This window comes from Ischnura elegans, chromosome 4 (genome assembly GCF_921293095.1).
Source record: "Ischnura elegans chromosome 4, ioIscEleg1.1, whole genome shotgun sequence".
Lineage (NCBI taxonomy): Eukaryota > Metazoa > Arthropoda > Insecta > Odonata > Coenagrionidae > Ischnura > Ischnura elegans.
The window spans coordinates 13,148,578-13,154,026 of record NC_060249.1 but is presented as its reverse complement, the minus strand read 5'-3'; the positions used below and the strand labels follow the sequence as shown (position 1 = coordinate 13,154,026).

Here is a 5,449-nt window from a genome sequence, read left to right as displayed (position 1 = left end):
TTAACTCGAATATGTGATTAGGGTATAAAATAAACTTTCATCCATGGTGTCAATTATAGTAAGATAATTGGGGTGGAGGGAAATAATTTTGGGCTTAGAAAGTAAGTAATGGGAGGCTATGACGTATGATGGAAGAGATTTAACGAAAAATGGAGATAGGCATCTTCGAATATATTGATACGTTCCATTGGAGAGTTTCGTCAGGATACGTTTAGAGGGATTAGGTTTCTTTCTTATGAGTTGTAAGAATGATACTGGTAAATGGCAATGATATGTGAGACGGTGAAAGAAGGTAATGCTCGACTGGCTTAGACCCTCAAAGGGACCTTATGTTTTCCGGAGGGCGTTCAAATCGCTCTTGAAATCTGGGTTCAGGTCCGACAGTAAAGGTGATGTAGACCGTTAGTTAAATTATTAAATAAAAAATTAAAATTACTTTTTAAGATTTGTAATTGGGCATCATTTGACCTTGATACAATGTGGGTCTCTATGGGCCATGATGATATTTGTTATGAACATTTATCTGAGTTCCTATACTTTGGTGCCCCGGTTTATAATTGGCAACAGCCTCGGGTGCACCAACACCTATTTCATCATCATATTCTGCGGCTGGTGCACCTTGATCTGTATCCATCGATTCACATTCATTAGTTTCGTAACCAGTGTCGTGTGCACCATTCCTGTCCTGTTTCTTCTTGGTTAATACCATCTGCCTCCCCTTAAGAAAAGATCAAGAATGTTTTACTGCATCAAAAATTGATAAGGCGTGGTTATTATTTATATATATACCATTAAATATTAATACCACAATATCCCTTTTAGTGCGGGTAAAAGATAAAAATTTAATTATTCCGTATCGGCGATACAGAAAATCTTACCATAAATAGGTTTATGGTTATCAGGTCTAATATCTGGTTGTTTGGCGGGACAAGCGTCGGTCAGTCCTCGTTCTGTTTAGAAAGGATAATATTGATTTATATTTGCTGCGAAATTCGACTATAAATTGAGAAAAAGTTGAGATGGAGGAACATTCCGCCGTTAAATGTGTATACAGGTATATAGCAACTCACCAGATGGGAAAAAGTTGATGCCGAGGACCAAGATTCCTACAAGGAGGAAGACTTTTGCGTTGACCACCATCTTGTCCGCAACACCTAATACACTTTCGCTTGATTTCGAAGATCGAAGGTGAAGAGCACTGTTTAAGCTCTCGGCTTATATTAGCTGAGGATCACCGTAGACCCATATTGCCCACGTTGATGACACTTTGTCCTGAATGTGATCACGTTATTTCCGTGATTCATCGGCGTGAGATTCATTGGTTCGCTCAACGGCAGCAAACTAACTAGCGGAAATGTGCGTCATGATCAGCTCGGCAATGAATCACCGAAGTCAAATCATCCTCAATATGATCACGTGATTTCGGTGATTCATTGCCGAGCTGATCATGACGCACATTTCCGCTAGTTAGTTTGCTGCCGTTGAGCGAACCAATGAATCTCACGCCGATGAATCACGGAAATAACGTGATCACATTCAGGACAAAGTGTCATCAACGTGGGCAATATGGGTCTACGGTGATCCTCAGCTAATATAAGCCGAGAGCTTAAACAGTGCTCTTCACCTTCGATCTTCGAAATCAAGCGAAAGTGTATTAGGTGTTGCGGACAAGATGGTGGTCAACGCAAAAGTCTTCCTCCTTGTAGGAATCTTGGTCCTCGGCATCAACTTTTTCCCATCTGGTGAGTTGCTATATACCTGTATACACATTTAACGGCGGAATGTTCCTCCATCTCAACTTTTTCTCAATTTATAGTCGAATTTCGCAGCAAATATAAATCAATATTATCCTTTCTAAACAGAACGAGGACTGACCGACGCTTGTCCCGCCAAACAACCAGATATTAGACCTGATAACCATAAACCTATTTATGGTAAGATTTTCTGTATCGCCGATACGGAATAATTAAATTTTTATCTTTTACCCGCACTAAAAGGGATATTGTGGTATTAATATTTAATGGTATATATATAAATAATAACCACGCCTTATCAATTTTTGATGCAGTAAAACATTCTTGATCTTTTCTTAAGGGGAGGCAGATGGTATTAACCAAGAAGAAACAGGACAGGAATGGTGCACACGACACTGGTTACGAAACTAATGAATGTGAATCGATGGATACAGATCAAGGTGCACCAGCCGCAGAATATGATGATGAAATAGGTGTTGGTGCACCCGAGGCTGTTGCCAATTATAAACCGGGGCACCAAAGTATAGGAACTCAGATAAATGTTCATAACAAATATCATCATGGCCCATAGAGGCCCACATTGTATCAAGGTCAAATGATGCCCAATTACAAATCTTAAAAAGTAATTTTAATTTTTTATTTAATAATTTAACTAACGGTCTACATCACCTTTACTGTCGGACCTGAACCCAGATTTCAAGAGCGATTTGAACGCCCTCCGGAAAACATAAGGTCCCTTTGAGGGTCTAAGCCAGTCGAGCATTACCTTCTTTCACCGTCTCACATATCATTGCCATTTACCAGTATCATTCTTACAACTCATAAGAAAGAAACCTAATCCCTCTAAACGTATCCTGACGAAACTCTCCAATGGAACGTATCAATATATTCGTAGATGCCTATCTCCATTTTTCGTTAAGTCTCCTCCATCATACGTTATAGCCTCCCATTACTTTCTTTCTAGGCTCAATTCTATTTCCCTCCATCCCAATTATCTTACTATCATTGACACCAAGGATGTAAGTTTATTTTATACCCCTATCCCATATTCGAGTGAATCGCTTTTTTCAATTTCTGCCTCTGACTTTGATTATCATTTTAAATGCCGAGCACCGAATCTCTTTTTGATCTCTCCTATTTATTCTAAACCTTAATGCCTTCCCTTTTAACAAAAAAGCTACCGGAATGTGTCGGCATGTCTTTTCGGGCTAGGGTTAGGCTTTCTTACGCAAATCTTTTGCTTTTCGTGATTAATTAAAAATTTCTTTAAGGATTACCCTCAAAAGACCCTACTTTACCTTAGATGTGTTGACATGCATGAAATATTACAAGAAATTACTTGCTTTTGTTAAAACCAAGTTACCTAACCGATAACCAATCGAATGCCTCTTGGTTAATTAAAATGAATTTTATTAGTTATATTGCAAAAGACTGATTGAGGATCCTGTTTTCCAAAAATGGCATCGTTCTGTCTGAGCCGAAATCTAAATTTAATAAATGATAATACGGTAAATTACTGGGAAAAGTAAGTTACAAAGAATAAAATTCTTCCTCACTAATATAATCTCTCATAATTTTTAAATGAAAAAATGTGTATAACGTGTCAGTGTATTATTTTAAATTGTGGCGTGATTTTGATTTCTAATCAAATTTTCGGCTTAATTTACGGGTCAGTGCTTACAAAGAAATTTACTGTGCGCGTCGGTACACTTGTATCCTAGTCAACGTGTTCGAGCGTTCATGTCCATCAATGAGCTTCACTGCCTTTGTGGTATCACGACCCCTTGTCATAATAAATTGACTTGGATGCGAGTTAGTGAAACGGAAGTAGGTCAAGTTTGATATAGGGGTGAGGTCCAGTTCTTTCTATGCACAAATAACGGCGAAAATGTCTCTATTGAGCCTCAATTGGAGCGTGAGAGATCATTTTCTCTTCTTCGATGTTGAAGACGCGCTGAGGCGGAAGGTGGGAGCAATCGAAGCGACGATAATGTGACTGAGGTGAGTTGGAATTGAAGATGTGGCTGACTCAGATGAAGCATCCCCTCAAAGAAAGAAGGGGAGAGGGAAATATCCGTACTCAGAGGCATCGCCACCGTGTGTGTTCGGAGCAACAGAAAGAGGAGGTACGGTGCAATTGACCGGCGATGTCCTTCTCCTTCCTTCCCAGCTGGGGTGGCATTCGAATAATGTAGGAGGTATTCTCGAACAAATAATGCAATAGAAGAGTCACTAGCCGACCCCTAAATATACTGTCATCCACCGCGCATTTAAATAAACGAGCGTGATGCGCCCGCTCTCAGCGGGCTTCCCCCGCTCTTTTCAATGCAGGTCCACAGAAGGATAGGCGAGTTTCTAATTTTAAAATGTAGACAAAAAAGGCAGGGTCTTATGTACAAATTTAATTGGAATGTTCATGTACAAATTGAGGTTACCTCTTTAAACACAACATTGGAAGTAATTACACTATCCTCTGTTAAACGCACATGATGACAGAAACGCACAGGAGACTTGAATGTGGAATCAGCCACATTATGATACAAGTTGTTTAAATAATGCGAGATATTGTTGCAAATGAACAAATGTATCAGTTTGTTCGCCGTAAACGTCAGGAATATTTACAGTTTTTTTTTTTTTTTTAACGTAGGTTTTCGCAGCGAGAGTCATCGTCACTAACGGCTTCCGGGTGCAGCTGCGTGTTGCGCTTTGTCGTGCTAGCTTTCGCGTCCGTTACAGGACGCACCATCAGGCGGTGAATGAAATTACGGAAATTGGTGGTTACGGAAATTGTTTTTTTTTTGTTTTTTTTTTAATTGTTTGAAAACCAATTATAGGAAACAATAGCAATGTTTAGGAATTAAGATATGCCGTCGCATGTTCTCTGATAAATGCTATAAATTTTGGTACCTCATTTGTTGAGTTTGGTTGCGTATAAGTTGAGAAAAAGGTATCTATACAGTAGAAATAATATAGAAGATTTTTAAAAGGCAGCACTTGCGTCGGTGACGGTAGTGATCCAGAGAAATAGTTTTTTTGTAAGGACTGTTAACAACAATTTTAATTCGCTAATGTATTGGATATTATAAATTTTATGCAGTATTCTAATTAGAGTATATTTACTTTATTGGAAATATTGAATCTGTAATCATTGTATCTTATGTATTGAATCTGAAATGAATCTATAATCATCACTGCCCAGCGGACTTATTTTAAAATAAAAAAATCACCCCAAATCACAGCGTGAATCAAACTCCTATGAGACTGACTGGGTTTCATCTGTATTCTCTTAGGTTTAGGGCTAATTGAATTCCTCGGAAGATTTTCTCAACATTACTTCTCTCCATATCTCTAGGCCATTTTTATTTTATCTTTACTATTTTTTGTCTTCTCTAAGTGCCTATATAATTCGATATTCATCCGGAACTTTTTTTTCAGATTGTAACTAAAATTATTTTTTCTTCTCGACAGCTTTAGTTGGATAAATGCAACATCCAGTTGAAAAAGGAGCTTCATCATCTTTACTTCAGGCTTTAGTACATATTGTTTTTATGATCCTCATATGATTGATTTACGATTGAAACGATTCATTTGGTGATAGACTACCCAAAGTATGCTGCGAATAAAATTTTTCTTGCGCTTAGACAATGCATGTATGTATGGGATAGAGACACTCAAATTGTATTTTCAACCCATAT

General features: G+C 38.2%; 2 long non-coding RNA genes across 2 annotated transcripts; one reads left to right on the top strand and one right to left on the bottom strand.

Moving 5' to 3' along the window:
• Positions 1-432: 432 nt before the first annotated feature.
• Positions 433-1,203, bottom strand: LOC124158291. Its single transcript, XR_006864761.1, has 3 exons — positions 1,071-1,203; positions 879-950; positions 433-718 (listed from the first exon to the last, which is right to left on the bottom strand). It is a non-coding gene; the product is annotated as an uncharacterized LOC124158291 (long non-coding RNA).
• A 406-nt stretch (positions 1,204-1,609) lies between these two features.
• On the top strand, positions 1,610-2,380 carry LOC124158290. Its single transcript, XR_006864760.1, has 3 exons — positions 1,610-1,742; positions 1,863-1,934; positions 2,095-2,380. It is a non-coding gene; the product is annotated as an uncharacterized LOC124158290 (long non-coding RNA).
• Positions 2,381-5,449: the final 3,069 nt, after the last annotated feature.